This window comes from Sminthopsis crassicaudata, chromosome 1, assembly GCF_048593235.1.
Source record: "Sminthopsis crassicaudata isolate SCR6 chromosome 1, ASM4859323v1, whole genome shotgun sequence".
Taxonomy (NCBI): Eukaryota; Metazoa; Chordata; class Mammalia; order Dasyuromorphia; family Dasyuridae; genus Sminthopsis; species Sminthopsis crassicaudata.
In genome coordinates, this window is record NC_133617.1 from 302657063 (window position 1) to 302683535 (window position 26473).

General features: G+C 35.0%; 1 protein-coding gene across 3 annotated transcripts in view; it reads right to left on the reverse strand.

Moving 5' to 3' along the window:
• The window catches only part of CDH20 (cadherin 20), a 274337-nt gene extending 248080 nt beyond the window's left edge, over window positions 1–26257 (reverse strand). For 2 of the 3 annotated variants that reach the window (XM_074279063.1, XM_074279060.1), the window contains exon 1: window positions 25705–26257. The gene's annotated coding sequence lies outside the window, so the exon portion shown is untranslated. Of the gene's footprint in view, window positions 1–18678; window positions 18775–25704 lie in introns of all 3 variants that reach the window. The other variant, XM_074279062.1, reaches the window with a different exon arrangement.
• Between the last annotated feature and the right edge of the window lie 216 nt (window positions 26258–26473).

Sequence of the window (26473 nt, forward strand, 5' to 3'; positions counted from 1 at the left end):
CAAGCAATGATTTCAAATATATAATATTATTAGCTGATATGCAATTTTAATGCAATTTCAATAAAGTGCACTTATGACAGGCTGCATCCTAGGGAGATCATAACTTTGAATTTAGATACCATTCTTGATCTTTTATTAGTTTTTTCTCTGATATGTATTTGAGATTGAGGGTGTGTAGTTACACTGTACTTTCAGCTATTTCAGAATATTGTTGTGATTAGTTTCTAACTCTTTTTGCAGCAATGTGATTTGAATAGGGATGCTCCCAGTTCTGAGGGTGGAACAACCCACCTAGATGCTGGATCCATAGATATCAAGAGAAAAATAATTGTTACTATACTTGTATAGAAGCTGACTTTTTAAAAAACAAAGGCTAAGAACAACAAAAGGAGTATATCTCTTTACAAGGCAGAAACAGAATGGAGTCATTACAAAAACTATGGGAAACTTTCATTAAAAACTCAGAACCCTTCAAAAATTAGCCTGTTTCCAGGATCTCTCACAAAAACACATCTTAGCCCAGAGGGATTCATTCTAACTATGGCTTGGCATCAAGAACAAATTGTAAGTGAATATTTCAAATGAGAAACTATTAACAAAATCCTTCAGCATTCCTTATAACAGTGAGAATCACCAGGATTCCAATTCTACTGTCCACTTTGGATGTCAGTTGGATCTGTCTTGAAGCTTTATAGGATGAAAATCAAACATCAACTACTTAGTTAAAAGATAAAGAGTTATGTTAGGTAGAGTATGGCATCCTCTGATGCCAGATAATCATAGATAGAAGCCATGGTCAATAGTATTGAACAATTCTATCATTTTCCTTAAACCATCTTTTAAACTTAATTTTCACATCTTTAGTGGTTATGTAATTTAGCTCATGAAAAACTCACTTTCAAACTAGTTAGTTTGAAAATCTTTTCCATCTTTAAATCTCAAATCAGAATAAAAGGAAAAACCAGGTAAGTAGAATAAAACACCCACAAAAACCTTAGGAGATCAAAGAAACACAGAAATAAATCTATTTGAACAGAAAACAAATGTGAGATACTAAGCATATTCATAGCAGGTTTTTTGTGCTTGTGGTTGCAAAGAACTAGAAAAAAAAAGGAGGTTGCCCATCAACTGGGGGATGGTTGAAGAAATTAGAGCATATGAATATAATTTAATATTATTGTGCTGTAAAAAATGAAGGAGATATAACTGAAAAGCAAGCAGGGAAAAATTTTATGATCTGATGCAAAGTAAAGTGACCAGAACAAGAAAAACAATTTATTCAATAACAACAATATTGAAAAGACAAACAGCCAGGAAAAAAAAAATTCTGATCATTGCAATGACCAAGTACAATTCCAGAAGCAGCCAGGTGGCACTGTGGAGAGAACACTGAGTGTAGAGTCAAAAATAACTCAGTTCAAATACAGCCTTCCATGTTTGGAACAGAGAATAGGTGCTATACAAATGTTAAATGCCTTCCTTCCTTTCTTTTCCCAGACTAATGCTGAAAATTGCTACCCATTTCCTGAGAAGTGATGAAATGACTATGTAATATATATGTTCATATCTATACATAATATATATGTATAAGCATTCATATGTATACATAATATATATGCATGCATTTATATGTATACACATATGTTTGGATGTATATATCCATATATATATGTATATATATACATATATATATATATATATATATATAGAGAGAGAGAGAGAGAGAGAGAGAGAGAGAGAGAGAGAGAGAGAGAGAGAGAGAGAGAGAGGAGAGACACACATACACAGAGATAGAGAGATACAGAAACAGAGAGAGGGAGAGAAAGAGAGAGAAAATGGGAGGGAGAGAGTAGGGGAGGGAGAGAGTAGGGGAGAGAGAGAGAGAAAATGGGAGGGAGAGAGTAGGGGAGAGAGAGAGAGAGAGAGAGAGAGAGAGAGAGAGAGAGAGAGAGAGAGAGAGAGAGAGAGAGAGAGAGAGAGAGAGAAATGCATGCTCATTAAAACGATTTTGTTTCTAGCTTTTTTCTCAATGCTGATGGTGGTGAGTAGGAGGGAGAAAAAAACAGATTTTTGTTAATTGGAAAAAATAAAATTAAACTAAAGAAAAAAGATGAATTACTTCACTCCAAAGCCAATGCCTTTTTCCTGCAGCCTTTGCAAGTCACTGAAGGTGCTTAATAAATGCTGATTTAATTGCATCTTTACTTATTTTAAAACTTCAAGGATCAATGATTTTATTGTTGTGGGTTATCCTGGCACACATGCTGATTTATCTCTTGTCCTACTCTACTAAGGTAGATAATTTAATGAGTTGCTGTAGTCCCCAAAAGTTCTGACCTGGTTGGTTAGTTCTTGGTGATGAATCTCTTATAAGTTTTGTGCATATTTAAACCATATAAAATTGTATCAATTATGTGAAAGACTCTTGGGACCTGCGCTTGGAAGACAGGGAACAGGTGCATGACTGAAAATTAAATTTTTTGATCTGCCACATGGTTGGGAGAAGCATATTTTCTTTTGACTACATAGCCATAAGTATTACTATTCAGATAAAATAGTAAGCTTAATTCCACTATTTTTCACCATTCCCATATAATGGTACTGATGAGGCCCTGAATGATGTGTACGGTGGGCAGAGAGAAACTGAAAAATTGATCCCTGGAGCATGGAGGGAGAAGGTTCTTAGTTTAACTCCACAGTCCCACTCTCTGTAAAGGTTTTGTCCAGTCAGAAATTCAAGTTATGTGAAACCCCTGATGCCTACCTTCTGTGGGCAACCTCACCTTGCCATGGCTTGTCAGAAATCCCAGTCATGTCCCTGAGGATACAACTTTGAATATAGATGCAATTCCCCATTGTTTATTAATTTTTTCTCTAATATGTATTTGAGTCTGAGGGTATATAGCTACACCATACTTTCAGCTATTTCAGAATGTTATTTTGATTAATTTTTAAAGCTGTTTGCAGCAATTTGAGGTTAAATTTGAGGTTAAATTTAGGACCCATTCCTATCATTTTGCCCTCTTTGGGGTCAGTCCTCCAAGATATTTTGTTTCCTGCTGTCTTTCATACCAAGTGATGTCTTTCCTAACCCTACTATGCTTCTCAACTCCTCTTTTCCTCCTTATAGCTAATTCTTTTAGGGTGCTAAATCCCTTTCAGGATTTAGCCTGTCAGCTTACTGATATGTCCCAAACTCAAAGGGTGTTTCCTTTTTACTGGGTATTTGTGAATTCCACTAAGGAACTTGTCTTTCAAATGCTCTCCCACTCTATTTCATGTTTACCATTCCGGCTGTTGTATCTCCTCATTTCTCTGTAACCTCTTCTCCTAAATAAACCTACCTTTGTAATGCTTCAGTTTCCCTGAGTTATTATGCTATACACTGAATAAAATATTATGGCTACCCCCTCTTTTCCTTACCCCATTAAGCTCTGGTCACTCTCATATTCCAGTGAGTCATAAAACTCCAGATGGCTTATCTTAAATGCCTGGGTAGTTAGTGCTTACTATCTCCTGTCCCAGACTCTCTGTCTCCTGTTCCCACCTTCTTGACCCCCAACCTATCATAACTAAAATGTTATGGTCCTTCCCCCCTTGCCTTTGTTTCCCTGATAGCTGGAGCCCTATAAATGTCTCTGGAATTAATTGCTCAGGACTGGATGCTTTGAGACAAGAGTCCCATTCAGCCAGCTAGTTTTAGTTAGTATGAATTCTCCACTATTAAAATATTAAAAATCTAATCTCTGTCTTGCCTTAGTTTTTCCAGCATTACCCATTTTGCCAACGAGAGTAGCCATTGTAAATTCTTCATATGACAAAACCCTAACATTTGGTTGTTCTCTTAAAGTACATCACATGTTTCCACATCATTTACTACATCAGCTACATCAGTAAGAGACTTATTCATCAGCAGGTGAAACAATACAGTAAAGAGAGGACCTAAGTATCACATTCCTCCTCTTACGCAATGTGACCCAGAAAAGTAGGCTTCCTATTTTGGTCTTTTTCATTTGTCCTTTTTTCTTTCTAGGTACAGAGAATGCAAACCTTATACTAGCTTGGATTCTATAAACCAGCCCTGCAGGGAACCTTGAGGAATGATAGTCCTGGAGGGGATCTAGGGAGGGCACTTTGTAATTTAATTTGGAACTAATGCTGAGAGCTTAAACCTATTCCCTTTCTGAAGTGATGTAGGAGGGAATTATACCCCTAGGTGTTGAGGAAATGCTTGTAAACTTGCTTTTGTGAGTACATTTTAAAGTAAATATTACTTTGTAAAGGCTAATCTGATGTGAAATGATTAAAATAGAACAGGGGTGATTGTCACCTGGCTCTCTAAAAAAGTTGGAAGGACACAATTATAGAGGCTTTAGTAAATGGAAGAGAAGAGAAATTTCCAACTCTCACAAGAGACTGCAGAACTGAGAAGGGAGCAGTAACAGAACAGACACCCATGTTTCATAAGTTTCTAGAGGAAAGGGACTGCACCCCCATTTAGTATACATGTTATCTCTCACAAAATAGTAGCTCAAGACATGTTTATTGACTTGGATTGAATAAACTAAAATTCCTAAAAGACAGACACAGAGTTCAACCTGGAATCCATAATCAAAGCTTTTATAGTGTTATGGGACCTGACAAAGCTTGTATTGTACTGGCAAAGATTTCAAAGTTCCAAGGTGACCTTTCACAACACAATGAGAAAAGTTTAAATGGGGGGAGTTCTTTTATAGTTTCCACAAAATGTATATGAATGGAAATTAGTTAGTAGGAGCAAATCTTCCATTTATAATATAATATCACCACCATCAGCATAGAGTAAGTCCATGAGGCCATAAGTGTAAAAAAGCCAGATCTATCACTGTTATTTCTTCATCCTATCCTAGAAAAGGGATGACTGAGAAAGTTTTCTAGCAAAAATGAATGAAATAAAGCTAACATAGCTAACAAAGAGAGATGGGAAGGAAGACAAGATTGTAGAATAAATTCAGCAGGATTCAGTAAAAGTAGGATATTTTCATTTCAAAATAAATGTGGGGAAACAAAATTTTATTTTCTTTGTCAGCTCAACAAACATAAAATACCAAGTCGTTTACAAAGCAGCAAGTTACTTTTAAAAAATGCATCCTTTTTTCAAACTACAAAATCCTATTTTCTCTCCCTCCCACTTCTCTTCCCCCATTGGAACAGAAAAAAAAAAGAAAAGAAAAATATGCACAAAAAAGAGATAGCTATCATATAGTGTCCCCCCTACCTCCTCTTCTTCCCCAACACTTATCTTCTTTAGCCTAACCATTCTTAGATTCTTCAACCTATCCTCAAGTTTCATGGACTCAAGCCCCTTTTAATATTTTGATTGCCACCACACACACATTTTACAATTTATCAATGTATTTTGAAAACTTTAAATACCAGAATTAAACACAATATTCCAGATGGAGTCTGACCAGGGCAGAATGCAAAAAGATTATTTACTCCTTATTTCTAGAAGCCTTAGATTGACACCAAATACCATTGACTTAGTCTGAGTTTAAATTCACTAAAAAGAGAAGAAGCTCATTAAGCTAGATTGCAGTGTTCCAGAAAAGTGATGTTTAAAGGGACCTGAAAAATAGGTTGAGGTCAGAGTGTGTAATGATGTGATCTATGATATGGGGTTTGTCACCAAATGAAGGCAGGCACCAAAGATGGGGTTTGGTCATATGAAGAATTCCCAATGGCCATTCTCTTCAAAAAGGCAGATCTACTCAGGGAAATAGGTAACAGACAAAAGGAAGGGATAAAATAGATACTGGCAAAGAGCACATGAAAGACAAGTTTCTCAGTGGAACTCACAATTACCCAGAAGAAAGAGATTTAGCTCCCTAAGAGAGTTAGCTAGCTGTAAGGAGGAAAAATGGAATTGGGAAACTTAGTGGAATTATGTGGTATGGGGGAAGGTCTCACAAGGCAGAGTGTTGTGGTGGGCTAACCCAAAGTAGGGCAGCAGTCATGGGATGACCCATAAATATATTTTATAGGGAAAATTTAACCTCAGGGACATGACAGGGATTTCTGACAGGGAATGGCAAAGTGAGACTGCTCCAGACCGATATGGAGGCTGGTCTCAGGGGTTTGACATAACTTGGAGGACCTCCTCAGAAGGTAGGAACATGGAACTAAACTTATCTCTTTCAGAGCCTTCTGCATGCCTGCCTCATGGATCAATTCTTTAGTTTCTCTTGGTCCAAAACATCATTCAGGACCTCTTCAATAGGGCTTTAAAAGCTAACTAAAGTAATGTGGTCTTGATTCTAAAGGCAATGGTGAGCCACTAAAATTGCTTAACACAAGAGCACATAGTCAGAGCTTGATTTAAAGAAAATTACTTTGAGAGCAGTGTGTGTGTGTGTGTGTGTGTGTGTGTGTGTGTGTGTGTGTGTACACTTTGTACACTATCTTTTCCATTTTGCCAAAATCTACACCTACTACCTTTCTTAATCTAACAGTCCCAACAACAACAAAAAGGAAATAAATTTGTTCTGATACAATTTGATCCTGATAAAAACATATTGAATCTTTGTAACTATATTTGTTTTTTCTTAGATATTTGTTCATTAGCATATCCATAAAGGGCCAAGCTAAAATTTTTGTAGGAATTCAAGTCAAATTCATTGGCCTATAATTTGGAAAATCTCACCTCCCCCACATGCCAATTTATATAGGTAGGACTGGGAAATGGTCAGTACAAAAGCAGAGAGGGAACATGGGATATTTGTGTGTTTAGAAAAGAGAGACTAACTAGACAATATGGTGCAGGATGTTTAGTTTGTATAATTGGTTAGAAAGGGAGCCTGGGGCTAGGTTGGAAATTTCTTGGTTTTCAGCTGACTTTCCTAAGTTTGATTCTCATGTTCCCTTCTAAATTGTGACTATCAGGCCTTCTCCACATATATAAAGTAAAAAGAGTACATTTCTTATGAATCTTCTTAGGGTTAGTTTTCTTCAGAAATTATTGGGAGACATTAGATGGCAGAAGGCAAAATTTAAAGATTAGGAAATCAAAACCTAGAAAGGTTTAATGACTTGTTAACATGACAAGGCAGTCAATAACAGCATATGTAACCTAACCCATGTTTTCTAATTCTAAATTTAAGACTTTTAAAAGCATAACACTACCTCTCAAGGTACCCCTCCTTCTTTGGCTCACTTTTCTGAACTGTTAAATAGAGATTAAAGCATATTCTGTTCATAGAGTTATTGTGAGCAAAATATATATACATATATATATATATATACATATATATATATATATATATACACAACATAGCAAAGTGCCTTAAAAAGTCAATATCATGCACCTACAACTATTTAATCAAGTACTAACAAGATTTTGCAACTATTTAGGACTTTAGCTAATTGGAAGCAATTTGGGTGAAAAAAAAAAAGAACAAGAAATTATCATAGATGGTAGCATTCTGAGAATTTTCCAGAGTAGAAGGAGATTCCTTTTGAGAAATTTTAAGATATATGAAGAGTTTTATTTAATTAACTCTTGCTTATCTTTGGTGGGAATGAGCTTGAAGCATAGAAGGAAGTTAAAGAGTAGCTAACTCACCTTATGATTTATCTGAATCAGATCTTGAATTAAAGTTTATTGACAAGGATAATCTGCTAATTATAGCTTTGGAAACATTTTAGCTATTTCCTTTCCATGCACAGACTGACTTTGAAACAATACACATCCTAGTTTTCCCTGAAAAATGAAAGATGACCAACAAGTTAATACCTAGAGAAATCTGACTGTTAAGAACTGGGGAAATCATTAACTTTAATGCGCTAAACATAGGCACATCTAAGGCTAAGGAAGGTTGAATCAGAATACTCTGGGGTGAGTATTAACCTGGGTCCTTCCTTTCAGGAAAAAAAAAGAGCAGTCTTTGGTCCCAAGACAGTTCTTTCACCCCTGTGAATTCCCAGAATATCAAGCACACCTCAATTCAAGAGTAAATATACAAGTTCACTAATGAGCCAAACATGAATCATTTTTTGATGTTGCATGGTATTGGTGAATTTACTGCTTGTTCCCTTCTTCTTCTCCATCCCTATCAGTATGAGTCATCCTGAGTCAATTACAACAATATAACTAATCTTATATTTGCTTAGATTTCACTCCAAGTACTAAATTCTTTTCCCTTTTGCCTAACTCCAAAAGAGAAATGTGCCTGTCTAATTTGCATTACATTTTGCTATTTAAGTAAGCATTACATGAAATATGCTACTTATAAATAAAGAATACTTGTCAGAAGCTCTGTTCTTCAATTAAAAAAAAAAACAATTTCTCTGGGTTCCTTTTTATAAATTGTTTATTGTTCAATGTGGTTGTAACTTTCTTATTTTTAATGTTAGTGTGGTTTAGATGTTTTTGGTACCTTCATTTGAAAGAAACAACTTTTTTTTTTTGGTATCTTAAAAATGTAATAGTCCAGTATCAAAAAGGGGCCTACTAAATTGTATAGAAGGATCCCTGTAGAATACATATTGAATTGGAAAAATATCTATTAATATAATCTGTTTTACTGTATTTTAATTCATTTTGTATACTATTTCTCAATTATATTTTGATCTGGTTTCCATGGAAAGTATTATCAGTAGCCGTTGGCCAACTTTTTGACAGTTCTAGTTTGGAGGATAAAAGTTGACATATCTCTTTGATTTAAAGCTGAGTATTATGGGGTAACAGACTCAGAATTCCATCATGAGGGCATGGAGAAAACATAAAAAAAAAATGAGAGTGCTTTTTCTTCCTCCTCTGTCATATATCATATCCACTTGCTCCACTTGTGGAAGCTGTGCTTGTTATTGGCCTCTCATAGAAATAGAATTTCTGGTTACATTCCAGTCACAGAACTATAGACCAAGGTAGACACAGACACCAATGGCTTTTTTATTTACCCAAGCAGCTTGAAAAGCCTAGCATCAAATGGCAGCAATAGTATTCTTTACTTATTTGTTGCATTTCTGAATGCTAATAGAATCTTTTATCCCTTAATTTCTACCCTGTGCTTGTAAATCCTGAATAAGTGGAACTCTTCTCTGTTACTACAACATTTTCCAAACTCTTCTTGTCCCACATCCTTAAAAAGAATTGCCATCTATGACATCCTGGGGAGATTCTTCACCATTTAAAGCTTACCTTCATTATTTTCCCCATCTTCTTCCATATATCTTAGCTTGATAGAGGTATTTACTCTGGGACATCTTGACTAAAACGATATCTTGGTTCACAGTGGGGAATAATTTTCACTTCAAGGACACTTTAGGGGAAAAAAATGAAGGTTTCCCCTAAGAAATAAAGTAAAAATCTGGAGGAAAACCTGTGAATAAAACATTAGTGTTCTAATCTCAATTCCACTTCACAAAGTCATATAAACGTTCTTCAAGTAACAATTTGACATCGTGAAATGGTGCCCTGATGAGTAAATGTTATGGTAAGAAGCTCAGCAAGCCAGTTATTTTCGACATGTGCCTGGACTAGCTGTGAACATGAGGCACACAACTACTTCATTAAGAGTAGAAGACACCAATCATTGACAGCTGAGGAAACAGACTTTCCCCTCAGCTCTGCAAGCATGGATCTTTGCAATGCCTCCTGCCTTTTGGCAAAACAACTATCCCGCAGTGAGCTGCCTAAAATACTGTTTTAAGTAAGATGATAAGTGGCTTGACCCCCTCTAGCTCCAGTGCTGATGGTTCCCAAGAATGCTAAACACTATGGACTTCTGCAAAGTGTAAAATGTGCAAGGAAACACAATGGCTACAGCAGCTACTAAAAGCCCTTTTCAGCTTAGCTGCTTAAACAGTGGGAACAAAGAACGATTACCTATAGTTGATCAAAGTCACCAGATTTAATTTGTAGCTACAAAGTGTTTTAACTAAGTGTTAGCAAAAAGACTTCTCCAGTGTTTTCTGGCAAAACCATTTGTAGAATTCCACTTTTGACAGTGGTCTGAAGTCAAGCTTATCTTATGAAGATAATCTGAAAAGGAAGGTAACCACTTGATGCACTATTCTGTAGCCCTTGATAACAACTGCTATGAGAGACGTGTCTGTTTTCTAAATAGCTGTAACCATGAGAAATTTCCTGCATCCATCCATAAAAAATTGAAACATTATCTTCTTTAATAGCTTAAAGGCCTAGGTTCCAATTCTGCAACCTATAGAACATGTTTTTGTAACATTAAAATTAATCATTCTTATCTAGTCCAGTACACATTTATTAGACATATTCTCTGCATACACAAACTGCTGTGCTATATGATGGAGATAAAAGGCATGAGAAATTAGCAAAAAATACATTTTGGTCACTTGACAATATATAGACTACTATTTGTTCTAGTAGATGTAGCTACATCATGTAGCTAATCCAAAACAGCAAATGAACCAAAACATGTTTGAAGGGTATTTAAGTGTTTATACTTAAATGAGCAGCTTTTGTCCTGGAATTCTAATTTCAATAAAAGTAATGATTCCTATGTAAGCTCAAAATCATCAGTTTTAGTTTTGAAAAATAGAAGTTTTCAACTAAGACAGTGTTAATGATGGTAGATATAGTGCTAGTCTTGTAAAACTATGCAAAACTCAGTTTTTAATCGTTTTTATCTTTGTAGCCTTAGAAAGATAATCTGAAAATCAAGAAATTGCCAAATGCCCGACTTCATAAGTCTTGATCATAAATGTTATTAGAGATTCATTTGTTTTCTAATTAAGTCTAATTAAATCATCTCTTCTTGCCTTTCATTCTACCCTCTGGAACTGAACAAAACGAGTCTAATCTTTCTTTAACATCAGAGATGTTAAACACATGGCCCATAAGGGCCATAATACTCTGGAATATTCAGGATCTATATTAAACTATAACTAGGAAATATTTAACAAAATAAAAAAATAAAACATAAAGTTGCATTTAAAAACTAAGTCAATATGCAGCTGAAGCAAAAGAACTTTATGTACATATTAGTGATTCCCATTGCTATTTGAGTTTGATACCATTATTCTACATGACAGCCCTTCAAGTACTTAAAGACATGTTTCTCCTTAATTTTTTTTTCTTTTCTAAGATAGATAGATACCCTAAACTTCTTCAATGGCTCTCTGTATATCATGAATTGAAAGCACTTTCTCGTTATAGTTCCACTTTCAAGCATGTCAATATTCTTTCAAATGATATTGTACTTAGTACCACTGCACACATGTTTTGATTTGGAAGGAAACAGCAGTACAATAATAAATTGGTTGCTTTCCTAGTGCAGTTTGTCAAACTGAATCTCTCTCTGCAAATTTGATAAGCATGCTTTCCATGCCTTTATCCAAATAATTAATAAAACCTTAAAAACTACACATCTATGGGTCTCTCTACTGTAGACTTCCACCTAAAATGACATTGAATTATTGATGACTTTTGGATCTTACCATTTGACCACTTTCAAATCCCTCTAATTTTACCAATTGTCCAGATCAAATATCCATCTTTTCCACAAGAATATCATAAGTAATTTTATCAAAGTATAATACCAGTAAATGTTGTTGTGGCAGACAGTTGGCCAGAAAGAAATCCCTTATACTTTTCCTCCAAGTTGGATAGGAGCAGGACTGAATCTTTCCCAGGCCTTTCCTACTTTTTCCCTATGGAGTAGGTTTTTTTTTGGGGGGAGATGGTATGTTTTTTCTCTGATCACTGACCTCTCTTTCCTACCCTTTTGCTCTCTGGAGATTTCAGCAATCACACCCTTTTGAAACAACTAGTTCATTTTTAAGGCTAGAGCAATATAATGGCCTTCATATTTTTTTTACAAAGCTTATATTACAGGGAAAAGTGTGAATATGGTCATAGAACTTCCAGTTAAGAAAATCAAAGGCCATCTTCACACTACATAGTTCAAGCTACAAGGAAAGAAAGGAAACACACATTTATTTAAATGCCTACAATATATTAGGCACCTTACAAATATTAAGTCATTTGATCTTCACAACTATCCTATTAAATAGGTGCTATTATTATCCCATTTTATAATTGACAAAATAGAAAGAAAGATTGTGACTTATCCATTATCACATAGCTAATAAGTTTCTGAGGCTGGAGTTAAACTATTGGACTGTAGGATCAGTGCTATATCTATGTGCCAAGGTAACCCCCTTACTTTTAAGCTCTCGTGTATTCAATGTCTTACTCCATTAGAAGATTGACTGGCTTGTATTTATATCTCTAGTGTTTGCCATAGTGTCAAGTACATTGTAAATTTTTAATAAAAAATAGATACATACACATGTATGTATACAGATATGTACATATATACATTCATATATATATATATATGTGTGTGTGTGTGTGTGTGTGTGTGTGTGTGTGTGTGTGTGTATATTTTTCTCTCTCTTTCTCCTAATATATAGAGAGATGTTTGGCTTGCTAACCTAATATAAGTATGTATTTACCTCTGCCTAACTCCAGTCTTCTTTATGTTTGAGGTAAAAAATCTGGATACAGGAAACATATTTTTATGAAGAAACCAGAGTATGTTTAGTATCTCTTATTGGAAAAGCCCAGCAAGGAGGAATAATGAGTAAAAGAAATAATCACACTGTTTTGGAGTAATTTCCGTCATTTCTTGAAAAGATGGGTACAATCATTAGCTTCAGTTTAATTCTTATATTTTGAGATGTCCATAGAGACTCAATGACCATCTGGAATCTTTGTTCTCTGCCAAAGTTCAGTTTTTCTTTCACTTTCTCTTTTCAGGCTCTTTCTGTCTTAGTTCTTTTAACCCCCAAGTGGTAGTTGGGGACACTCTGTCCCTATTGCTATTGCTGCAGATCAAATTTTATAGTTCCCATTCCTTTCTCTTACACTAAGGTATATTCCCTTGACAACTCCCAAACATGATTCAAAATGGTAAAAGTCCCAAATCTCTGAACTACAAAACTCAGGATGTCATGAAGTTCTCAAACCCTCATTACAAAAGCTTTACTGAAATTGAGATAAACTTTTCAACTTTCTCCTAGTCTACGTTGCACCAAGTATGAAAAAAGATAATAAGCTTACTCTGGAAGACATTCTCCTAGATAAAAAATCATGCTCACCTTCTGTGATTACTGCTTTCTCTTTTAGGTATTCACCAGCCATCTCATTAGAATTGAACACATACTGAATTTTGTTAAAAGCTGAAGTCAAGTTCATTGGCCCAGAATTTAAAGAGGATAACTTTTGCTTTTTTAAAATCTTCTGATACCTCTTCTTTTCCTTATTACCTTTCAAAAATATCTGTGTCTTATATGGCAGATTTTTTTCAACATCCTTTTAAAACATCTCGAAACTGAAAATAGTACCCTAAATAGGTTCTGCCCATGATAGTTCACAACAGAGCAATTTACATATTTCATTTTAGACCGTGTGCTTCTCTTTATATACTCTTGTTAGCTAGGTGGTACAGTGAATAGAATACCAAACCTAGAGTAAAAAATCAAAAACAAAAATAGAAACAGAAAACAAAGGAACTAAAAGATCTGAATTAAAATCTTATCTCAGATACTTACTAATTGTGTTGACCTTGGCAAGTGACTTAATTTCCATTTGTCTTAGTTTCTTCACTTATAAAATGGGGATAAGAATAATTCCTGCCTTACTGATTATTGTATTGATTACATACATGAAATACTAATGGTAAAGTGCTAACACACTACCTGGCACATACTGGGCTCTTGTTTCCTCACTTCAATATTATTTTGGATATGTAGACTGCCATATTAATTTAATTCTTATTGAATTTGGGTTCCATTAAACTCTCCATATTATATTCATATGGATTATTGTAAAGTTGTATATAATTGCATAGTCACACTTTTATTTCATTTTTTTTTTTACTTTTGAAGTTGATTTTGGGGAGATTTATTGATTTTTTATAAAACTTTATTTCTATTAAATTCACTTTTGAATTAATTACATTTAGTCAATCATTCAAATCTTTCAGGATTTTTTTTTTAATTTTGGATCCCTACCTCTTTCCTCCAATTTCTGTGAAATCTCTACATGTGATAAGTTTCCCATTTATGTTCCCAGGATTCTTGTACTGGGAAATCTCCTTGTTCTGCAAGACTCAATCAACTTTGCTAATCACCCCTTATCAGTGCCTTCTGTTCCTCTCAAAGGGCATACCCAGGAATTTCAAAACCTCTATATATGAAGGGGATCAAGCTAGAAATCTCTTCATTTCCCATCTATATCTCCTATCTTTTGGAATTCTCCATCATTCCCTGTATTCTTACCTTCTTCCTCTTCTTCCCACACCCTATTTTCAGCTTACTTTTATATGTTGTTTTTTTCCTTTTTGTTTTTAAGCAACTTTAGGGGAGGGACGATCTTTCTTTTTACTTTTTTTTTTTAACTCCAACTAGTACAGTTCCTGGCATATAGTAGGTACATAATAAATATTTATTGTTTGATTGATATAGGCCTTTTCACATATTGAACCACACATTGAGTAGCATAAGCAAAAACAGATTTGAGGGGTCATTCTAATGGTAATCTCTCTCTCAGTTGACATCAGTTCATTAGTGATTATTCTTCATGTCCAATCCTTCAAAGAATTTCATAAGTTTCCATTGAAATATATTACTATACACCTCCATTTTATCCACAAAGATAATATGAGAGACTATCAAATGCTTTTATGAAAACTAGGTAAACTATTTTTATCACATTCTTTTGATCCATCAATCCTTGTCAATAAAATAGAAGTTTTTAGTTTTCCATGGTATGGAACACTTCTATTCTCCAGTCTTTTAAAGATGAGTGTGAGCACTTCTGCAAATGAAAGGTTTTTGGTAAGTTTTTTTTAAAGAACTCCAAGATATAGATCATGTGAATCTGCTAGTTTGAAATTGTCAATTAGATACTGTCCTTATTTACCTTGATTTTCAAATTCTTGCAGACATCTCAAATCATGACTGATTCTATTTGCGTGACCACTGGCAAGTCACTCCCTTTCTATGGACCTCAGTTTCCTCACTGTAAAATGGAAAAAACATGAGATCCTTTCCTGTTTTAAGTTATATTATCTATAAGAGTAGTTTATCTGTAACCATTCACTAAAATGAGTTTAGAGAGTATTTTATTCAAACTCTTTTTTGCCTTTAATAGTATTTTACTTTTTCCCCAATTGCATTCAAAGATAGCTTTCAACATTCATTTTTTTTAAGGTTTTGCCTTCCAAATTTCCCCCCTCCCTCATTCCCTTCCATACTTCATTAACTCTTTCCCCAAGACAGCAAGCAATCTGATTTAAGCTATACATATACAATTGTGTTAAATGTAGTTCCATATTAGTCATGTTTTGAAAGAAGAATCAGAAAAAAAGGAAAAATCTTAAGAAAGGAAAGACAAAAAAAAAATTAAAGTGAAAATAGTATGCTTTGATCTGCATTTAGGCTCCAAAGTTCTTTCTCTGGATTTGTACAGACAATTTGAAGATATGCTAAAGTAACATATTTTCAAAAGCAAAGAAAGTAAAAAAACAAACAAACAAAAAACAACTTTGTACTGCTTCTGATACATCTATTTTCCACTTTTATGCAAGATATCTTAAGCATCATGTCTAGAACATTCAATTATTATTCAATAAGATCCTTCTGTGTACAAGGAATAACATGGGTTATTGGGGAAAAGCAATGAATTCTATTTATGCTTTTACCACAAATGCCTTATTTGTAATTTTACCACCCATGTCTTGTGTTATATTGGGCAAGTCAGCTAATTTTATGTTTCTTTACTTGGAAAATGGAGATGATAATAGTTATATCTGTCTACATGACAGGATTGCTAGGAAAACTAAATGAGACATTGTAGGTGGTGGTACAATGAAGAAATATATTAAGTGTATTTAAGGACAAAGCACAAATAAATGGCATATAATTTTGAATTATATTGATTATAAGAAGTTTGATTAGCAAATATTTAGCATTATGAAATATTCCATTGACATGATGAAATGACAAATATGTTGTTTTGTAATAACTTCTCAATGATTATTATTCCAAATGTACCTATTTTTTGTAATGCTAAAACTGACTTTAATTAAAACATTTTTTGAAAATAAAAAATAACATTTAGTGGAGCAGTGACAGATTAAATGAGCAACTCATCTAATCTTTCCGTCCAAATTCTTTCAAATAATGACTCTAAACAAAATTTAGCCTGTCAGAACACCCTGAAAAGCAGATGAGAACATAATCCAGCCGACAACAATTTAAAAGATCAGCAGAAAAGATCTGTACACCAGGATGAGAGTCCAGCATGCAGTCATAGTCAAGGCCGGGTTAGTGCAAACTCACTCCTGAATCCAGTCCTGTCCCTGACCTCACTCCAGTAAAACAAGAACAATTGTAGTGAACCTCTGAATCAGTGGCTTCTAGACTTCTCAGACCAGAGACAGTTAAACAGGACTTAGAAGTCCAGCAGAAAAGACCTGGCAGCAGGGTGGAAGTCCAGTATGCAATCTCAGCACAGGCTGCCCCCACCCCCATCCCCATGCCAGCAAAGCAGGGCTTTGTTGCTTTAACAAATGTTATAACTAGATCTCTCATCAGAACTGGCTCAAAGAGAAAAATAACATGCATATTTAAAACAGGTGTAGAAAAGTATTTCTCTGCAAGAAAATAGAAGGGGAATGGGATATAGGAAGCGAGGAGGGTGATAAAAGAGAAGGAATATGCAGAAGGGAGTGTCAGTAGCAAAACATTTTTGAGGATAGACAGGGTGAACAAAGAATAAATGGGGGAAATAATATTAGTAATTATAATTTTGAAGCATATTTCTCTGATAAGGCTCATTTCTCAAATATAGAGGGAATTGAGTCAAATTTATAAAAAAACTGTCATGCCCCAATTGATAAATGATCAAAAGATATGATCTATGCCCAAAGTGTTATAAAGTCAATCATATCCTCTGATCTAACAATACCATTTCTGGGCATGAATAACAAAAGAGATTTTTTTAAAAAAGAAAATGACCAATATATATGTGTGTATATTTATCTATATAAACACAGCTCTCTTCTCAAGACAAAAAAAAAAAAAAAAAAAAAAAAAAAAAAGAAAAGAAATTGTGGGGATGCCCATTAATTGGGGAATGACTAAAAAAGTTGTGGTGCATGTTTGTGATTTAATATTATTGTTCTATGGGAAATGATGTGCAGGATGCTCTAAGGAAAAACCATGAATTCAAGCAAAGTAAAACATACTGTATACAAAGTAATAGCAATGTTCTGATGACCAGCTGTAAATGATTTTGCTATTCTCAGAAGTACAATGATTCACAACTACTTTGAAGGATTTTTGTTGAAAAAATCCTTTCCATACCTAGAGAAGGAACTAGTTCTGTCTGAATACAGATTAAAACATTTTCTCTCTGTGTGTGTCTCTATCTCTGTCTCTGTCTGTCTCTGTCTTAGTTTTTTGTTTTTTTTTTACCCATCAGGATGGGAGATCTGTGTTTTCTTTCACAACATGACTTTTATGGAAATGTTTGCATAATTTCACATGTAGTTTCTTAATGGGGGATGGAGGTGTGCATAAGGGAGAGAAACTGGAACTCAAAAGTTCTCAAAAATAATTGGAAAAATGTTTTAAATGTAACTGGGGAAAATAGTGAATAAATAACTTTTTTAAAAAGTAAGAAAATACCAGCTCTAAGATATTAGCATTTTATGTTAGAAAATTGTGTTTATAAGTCTAAAATATTTATTCTAAGGGATAACTCTAAGAGATCTTGCTTATTAATACACATAATAGGTATAGTCATAATTTCTTTGCTTCCTAAAACAAGAGCAAAATAAATTGTTAGGAAAATATTTATTTCTAACGATTCCACAGAGCTGTGGAATATTAGAAGGGAGAACTTGGAGGTTCATCTCATCTCACCTTCTAATTCATGCAGGACAAGGGATCAAGCTTGTAACTGAACACTTCCAGTGATGACGAGGTCACTATTTTAGAAGAAAGGCTATATTGCCTAATTGAATAGTTCCAAATATTTAAAATTATATTGCTTTGAACTACAATTTGCCTCTGGGAAAACCCTTTGGTTTTAGGGTTGTATTCTCTTAATCTTATACAGATAAAGGTAAACTATTTAGCCACATGACAATCCTTAAAAAATGATTGAAGCCAGCTATTTCGGATGTCCATATTATCAATAACCTCTTCTGTTTCAGACTTCTTAGCTCCAATTTTTTCAATTATTCCTTATGTGACAGGGCTTTAAGAATTCTTTCTACTCTGTCATTGTTCTCTGAAAATACTCTATTGATATCCTTAACATAGAACAGTATACATTGAACATAATGATCCATGTGTGGTTTACCCAATGAGATACTTCCTTTGATAGAACTAGCACATTTTTGCTCTACGAACTATGTGCCAATGAAATATAAAAATCATGGCCTACTTTTGAAGAAGTTATTACACTTTGTTGACTCACCCATACTCAATCCCCTCACAGTCTAGTTTTATTGCAAAAAAAAAGGAAATTTGCATTAAAAATTAAAATACTTTACAAGATTTATGATATGGAGTAAACAAATATTTTCCAGATAGAATAAGCTATATCTAAATTGAAAAACATCAAATAAAATAAATCATATTCACCTTATATTTTAACAAAAATAAGGAGAGATACCATGCATTTTTATACATCTTCTCATAGATATGTGTATGTTCACGAGGGTGTGATCATAGTCTTTCCTACAAAGGAAATAGTAAAATCTATGAGTATAAAGAACATGAGACAAATACCACAGAAATAAATGGACAATGAGGTTGTCAAGAACTCAATCCATGAACTTACTATGAACACTACTTCAATACTTTTTCAAAATTCTTGCATGGAAAATAATCAAATTTCATACAAATATAAGAGTGTTCATTGCCACACATTTCTTGATGTCTTCATTATTATGTTTCCATAATTATTCATATTAAACAACATTTGTTTTTGTTGAATTTAGAAAAACCTACGTGATTTATTTTTGGTCTCTGGTAAACATTACATACAGCAGCTGCAAAATAATTTTAAGGGATGATCCACTAAATAGTTCAAAGGAAGGAACACATTTTTATGTGTTAAAGTAAATTAAACAATTGTAAGGAAATGTAATCTACATATACGTATATTTTGGAGATTATATATGTATATGTATATATATATATATACACATATAAATCAATATTTATAAAATTTTAACATATAAATGTAAAATCCATGCAAAACATAGATTACTGCAACATAAAAAGGAGATTTAAAAGGGATTTTAAAATCATTGTGTGATTCGTAATTTATCTGAAATGAGAGTTTTGAAAATTAGACTTCGGTCATAATCAAACATGTTGGCTATAGGGCAAGAAGGCTACAATGCAGATTTCTCCATGCTGGTTTGACCACAACTCTAATCCTTGAAAACAACTCTCTCTGGGAACAAGGAATAATTGAATCTCTGTGCTAATGCTATCCTGATTTTCTCTTCATTAGAAACTTCCAATTATACCAACACTTTACACCATGTACCATCCATCCACTAGGAAATACGCAAGGGCCATCTTATCGTTGGAACTTAGGTCAAACCTGAAAACAAAGAAAAAAAAAAAGCCTACAAGGCCAATGAACTAATCATTTTGTCCTTTCCTTTATGAATCTTTTTCAAATTTTAAATGCCTTATTAATATTGACTATTTTAGTTATAGAACAAAGAAAATAGGAAGATTAAGCAATTAATAGCAAGCACAATGTAATTGATATTAAAGGTACCTAAGGGTTAAATTCCTCTTGTCCTGACAGGTGCACAAAATCTTGTAGTCACATATTGTAGGGTCTGACCATTTAACCACATGACAAACAAACTCCTCTATGACAACCAGATGTAGGCATTGCCATGGAATGAAATTATCATTTTATTAATTACCCTTTAATTAGTTGATACAGCAGAGAACATGCAGCAATTTAGTCATAATTGGCTTGACTGAGAGTCAGTACTTAAAAGGATGGAATCTGTTTTTCCGATTACTTGTTATGAATAACAATTGTATCTGTGACAATGCAATTTTATTATGGAGATGTAGTGTGCATTTCAAACAACTTTTCTGTACAATAGCACATTCAGCATTTAAGTAAAACTCAATGGAAAAGAAATCAAACAGGGGTTTGTAACTGAAGCAATCATTTTCTCCTGTCCCATGATAGTCTAATACAAATGATTATGATGTTCATTGTCAGTCAGAGCTACATCTTTCTTGCTTTTCTTCATTTAAAAAATACAACAATCTTCCATGAATGTAGATAGTAACAATATGCATTACTGAGAATAGTGTAAAGTCTTTTGAATCTGTCAGTATGATTAGATTCAGTTTTGATTTACAATAAAATATTCAAGATGCTTTCCTAGTCTAATTAGTGGATTCCAAAAAATAAGGGATTATTGCCTCTGCCCTCAGAGTTTGCAAAATGAATCAGATTTTGATTAAGGTTGTCAAAGGTTGAAAAAAGGTGAGATTCTCTTGTGTCATAGGTGTCTTATCATCCTTTCCTTTTTGTTTACATACTAAAGACATGGGATGAGACCAATGCCACCTCTCACTTTTGGGTTTCCATTTTCCTGTATAATTCTGCCCTCTCTGGCTAGTGTTGCCACCATTTTCCTTGCTAGTACCTACATTGCCAGCTTATTCATGTACCAAGTGTTTGGTTTTTTTGTAATTCTTTCTGAATTCTTTTTTGATTAAAACATTATTTGAGGTTACTTAGATCATTTATATATTGCAAAGGACTTTTGGCAAACCTTTGCTTTTAATATTCTAAAATTGTGTTAATCCATATAAAATCAAGTGTCCTTAACTAGACAGCACTGTTACTAGATCAACAGTTGGTTTTGAAAGACTATTTAGTAAGACATGAGTAATAATTAAACAATGACATTTTAACTTTCCCATTAGAGTGGTATATGACTAGAATTTAGCTTGGCAATGTGTTTTAGAATTTTTAAATTAAAAGAAGCAATGTATACAATTTGTTCTTTGGAGATTGCTATTTTGCCAATTGTTATATTCTGCTTTTACCCTTCAATAAACTATTCTGCCTTCTTGATTATTTTCTTTGGGTGTCAGATGAAAGAATGTGAAGATTTAGCAATATACTTTTATACCTTTCACACAAAGATAGGAAATATGCTTCAAGAATCAGAGATATGGCAAATTTCTCTTATCCTTTCCTTACTATAAATTCATTGGCATTGACATTGACAGTCAATTCATCTTTTCCAATACCATAGGCATTTATTCTCAGAAGAATTAAGATTTAGCATCAATATTTACAGGTATTATTTTTGTTGATTTAAAGTTGAACACTTCTTACCAACATGTTCATATGTAAATCAGAATTCAATGTCTATCAAGATTCAGTGGATACTTATACTTGGGATACTTATATGTTGGAAGCTCTCTATTTCTCCTTCTATGCAATATCCCCTTCTATTTCTTCATAGTCTATGTAGGAAAGAGCCTTTGACAGTAACATCTTAGCTATCTTTTAGTTAATATCAATGTCATAATTTACTGCTGATAATGGGACTATATTAAGATATTTTTATTTCTAAAACACCTCCTTTTGTCATTAAAGCAGCTCTAAGAATATAGGGAATGCTATTTCTCCAATTTAATGTGGAAGAGTAACTGCGACAACCAATTTCTTTTGGAATAAAAACAAACCAAAAATACAGACAAAAACATTGAAAAGAAAGGATTTATTACTAAGAAAAAAAGGTTGTATAGTTGTTTGAAGTGTTCAAGCAACATTAGAAATTATAATGTTTGCTTTTATTCTGCTTAGTTGTCACTAAAGTACAACTATAACTAATATTTATTAATTGCTCATGGTTGAAATTTTCTATCTTATGGAAACAAGAGCAAAAAAACAGGATGCCCAAACATCCTAAACAGAGCCACTCTCACTTAACTATGTTCAGACTGAAACTTGAAGGGAAAAAAGTGGCAAAGAAATAGCTCAATTCCATGTGACCATTTTGTATGGATACTGCCTTTTAAAACAGACCAGGACTCATTTGAGCTTTTCTAAAGTACTTGTAGAGTAAAACAAGTGAAGATAAAAGTGATAAATGTTACTTTTCTATTTTTCTCTTACTCTCATTTTTTTTTACTGTGCACTAGTGATTATAGCACTGCTAGATCAGAATGAACAATTAACTGTCTAATTATTCTAGTCACACCAACCCACAATGAAATCTTTATTCAGTGTTTACAGCGATCTTTGGCAGAGGCTGTCTTGCTGTTTCTAAACTAAGAAAAACTGCACCCTTTGGCTCGTCTCAGTATCAGCTGCCTTGGTTTCAGCATTGGATGCCAATAATCAGCCTTCTTTTTCTTCCAAAGTGAGCATTTTTTAGGGTGAAAAGACCTATTCTCATCATCCCCCCATATATTGTGACTGATTTATGTTCTATCCACTGGGCCTCTTCCTTCCGTATCTTTTTACATTTTTCCTCACTCCATAGAGTAACACCCGGCAAAACCTATTTTAGGTCCAACATTGTAAAAATACTTAACCAAACATTGCCCACGACTATCAAGGAAAGAAAAATACCACCACTGGTTTATTTGTAGAGAAAGCTCAAGGGAATCACTTCTGCTCTGCCAAACTACTCATTTTCTAGCTCAAAGGTGTTCAATAACTTCTCCACTAGGGCATAATATATCTACTTTTCCTCAGCACATTTTTCAATAGCTTGTTTTATTATTTAACACTATTTACTCAAACCCAAAGACAGCTGCAAGTCTTCACAAAACTTGAGTATTAAAAAAAAAAAATTACAGGTAAATCATGGGATGTGTGGAGCTTTTTATTCCTTGTTTGAATGAAAAGAGGTGGGGAGGATTTCCATTTCACTCAAAACAGATCTATATCTATATTTATATTTATAAATAGATATATAACAATTTCTTTATTTTTAAGTCAAAACTTTCCAAAGTTCACTCTTGATAGACAGACAGATAACCAGAGACAAAAAGAAAAACAGCAAAAACTTTAGGTAGCCTCCTTTTGTCAAGATGTTGGGTTGACCTTTTTTTTTGGGGGGGGGAAATTGGAGAGAGCAAATGATGATTTTCCTCTATGTCCCCTGTGCATATATAGAGCAATACTTCCCTAATCTATTTAGGATAAATTTTCTGATGTCCTGGGATGGACGTCATCACTATATATACCTATACCCCAAGCTCTTTCTATACTTTTAGTGATCAGGGGTTAGTACATTCACTCAGCTTTCCAGGGAAGAACTGGGTCATAAAATTTTACAGGGGAGAAAACTAGAGAGGGCGGTTCAGTAATATAAACACTGATTAAATCCCCCAGAAAGTCTCCCCAAATGAAAGTTAATATTTCTCCAAGTATGCACGAAAATGTCAAGAATGCTAAGTCATTTTTATGTTTGTAATTTTCTTTTCCATTTTAATTTTATACTGTCACATGATGTGCATACTAAAAATGAATGTCTTTAGCCCCAAGAGTGGCAAACTTGTCTGTAAGTTCTTCATGGACTGGGAAAATGGATTAAGCCATTTTCAAGAATGTTCAAAACATTTTTTGATACAAAAATCTTCAGCATTTCTCACAATAGTGCTATTAGAAAGGCAGGGATTATGGACTGTATTTTTTCAAATAAGGGAAAATTGAAACCCTTATAGGGAAAATTACTTGCCAAAGGTCACTCTCAAAGTCAGTGACATAAGCATAAAGTAAAACCTTGTGTTCCAACTCTGGTTCACAGTCTATAATATTTTATACCCACTGTGCTTTTTGATTCTTTTTTCTTTTCTTTTCTTTTCTTTTCTTTTCTTTTCTTTTCTTTTCTTTTCTTTTCTTTTCTTTTCTTTTCTTTCTTTCTTTCTTTTTTTTTTTCCTTTGGAACATTAGCATAAACTCACTGGGAAAGACAGTGTACCTTACCACACCTCTGGCCACCTTACTTAAGTTTGATACTTTGCCCACAGGACCACCACTACTCTGACTCCATTCTACTTGCCATATATTCTTGCCACATACATTCTGGGTGCTTGAAAAGCAATGAGGATTCTCTAGAGACAAGAAGCTGTAGGTGCAATTCACAGGCTTCCTTCTGTATTTTCAAGCAAAGCTCACTGTTTCTAGTGAGCATGCCCAGTTGGACTGCAAGAGTCACAGTGACCCTTTGGTAAAAATTCCAGTTCTCTAAGGTTGAACTGAGGGGTGAAAGGAGAAAATGAAATGGAGCAATATTATGAATCAATTATCAGTAATGGAAATGATTTAGGAATCTAATGAGGGATGGCAGAAGCTAGGGGAAAAAAAATCAGTTTTGGAAAAGTATCAGCATAATAGTTTTAACTTTGCCTTTGCTGAATGGAGGTGAACTCTGGATAAATACTCATTTACTAGTAGATTTGCTAGCATCTTGAGGACAAATAGACAAGGATAGAGGTGGGAAGGAATGCTAGATGATTTCTTCAGAATGTTTTATGCATGTGTGTTTATTTGCTAAAATAAAGTAAGAGTCAATTTGGTGCCGTTTTCCTCAGTTTTCCCATCCCTGATCTTCAGGTTCTCGTCTGGAGTTCATTTCATCTCCTGAATAATATGCGTTCTCTCCTTCCCAGGTTTCCTCTCTTTATTTGCCTTTCAGCACTCGAGATAATCTGGAAAAACACTCCAGCTTCTGGGCGGGTGGAATAATCATCACTGGGCATGCTTAGTACTCACAGCAGATTTGCTTTTGTTAGCCTGAAAGTTTCCCATCTATAACCCCCACCCCAAACGCCAACTAGGAGACTTCTTAACCAGGAGCAAAGTATAATGGTTGTTGGAGTTCGGTGATGTCCGGTAGGTGATGGGGAAGCGGAGAGTGCAAGACAAACATTTTGTTCCTCCTCATCCAGCCCAGCCCCGTTTAATAAAAAAGGTATTGGGGTGGCACCGCACCCCCCAAACTCAAGGAACTTGATTTATCAGGGAGCCCCAAAGAGAAGTAACTTCCTGCCTTGGACTTTTCACCTATATTTAGAGCCAAGGTCTGTCTTCCTTAAGGAAGGGCATCCCTAAATGTAGCTCTGCTCCAGGACTCAGCTGCAGCCCGTTCCTTCTCAAGTGAGCTGAGTGGAGACGCTGCTGCCAAATGGGAAAGTTGAGGCTAGAGCTCAGATGCCTCCTTTCTGTCACCTCTCAGTGCGGCGGGAGCTCAAGGTCCCTTATTTAATCCAGATAGACCCAAAGTCCACCCTGCCCCTTCCCTCCTCCCCCCCCCCCCCCCTTACTCCTGTAACTATGGGACAGCGCAGTCCGCGGTTTTCTTTCCCCAGGTCACAAAGCTCTTTAGATTCTTTAAAAAAAAAAAAAAAATCTTTAAAATCGAAGTCGCCACAAAGCATCTACTATCGTCCCCCCACCTGTCACCTCACGACATTTGGGGCAGTTGCGGTAGCCGCAGCGCAGAGTAGCAGACGACGAGAGCAGCTTCATTCCCCCCACCCCATGCGACCTCCTCCATTCCCCCCAGCACAAATAGAGCGGAATGTTAGCTGACCATTCCTGTGCCCTGAACCCCGGACAAGCAGATACCCCAGAAGCCGTGACGTTACCTCTCCCAGATAGTGTACTCCTCAGAAACCTTCAGTCCCGGCGGCTCGGAGGCTCCCTCCCCGGGCGCCTAGCTCTCTTCACATCACTGCACCCGCCATGGAGAGCTGTTTCTGGGAAGTCCGTTCTCCTGTTTCTTCCTTTCCGCTTCTGTTTCTTGCTCTCCTTTTCCCTCTCTTTCTGTTTTCACTTCTCCCCGCCCCCGCTTCCCACTCTGCCAAAAGTGTCACCGCCTCACGCTCGCTCTTCTGTATTTTTTCCAAAGTATCTGCTGAGGTACCTCAAGAGTTAGGTCGAAACCCCCAAATTGTTCTTTAAGCTCACCAGCGCCTCAGTCACTCTTTTCTCCAGTCTCTCAACAGGGGGATAGTGATGTAGAGTGGTCCAAGTCAGATCTTCCAGAGCAGGGTGCAGCGACCACCTCTCCCTTGCTCTTTCCCTAGTCTAAGTGGCTGCTGCCTGCCTCTGCCACGGGTACTCATTCCCCTGCTCATGAATATTCTGACAGAGCCTAATGCTGTTGAAGTAAATTGAATTAGCCAATTGGTGCCAGGAATGTGCGCTCCTTCCTTCTGAGGAGCTGTCTGGAACACCACCAGATGAAAGCAATTAGTGTCCAGTTGGCACCCTGCAGTTTAGATTTGGGAGAGGCAAAAAATGGGTTAATTCTTTAGTATTTAGATATTGAAAGTAAGTGCATTTCAATGTGTAAACCTCCCTATGGTTTGGAAGAATAAGGGGATTTGGAAGTGGGGAGTAAAACTGGAGAAG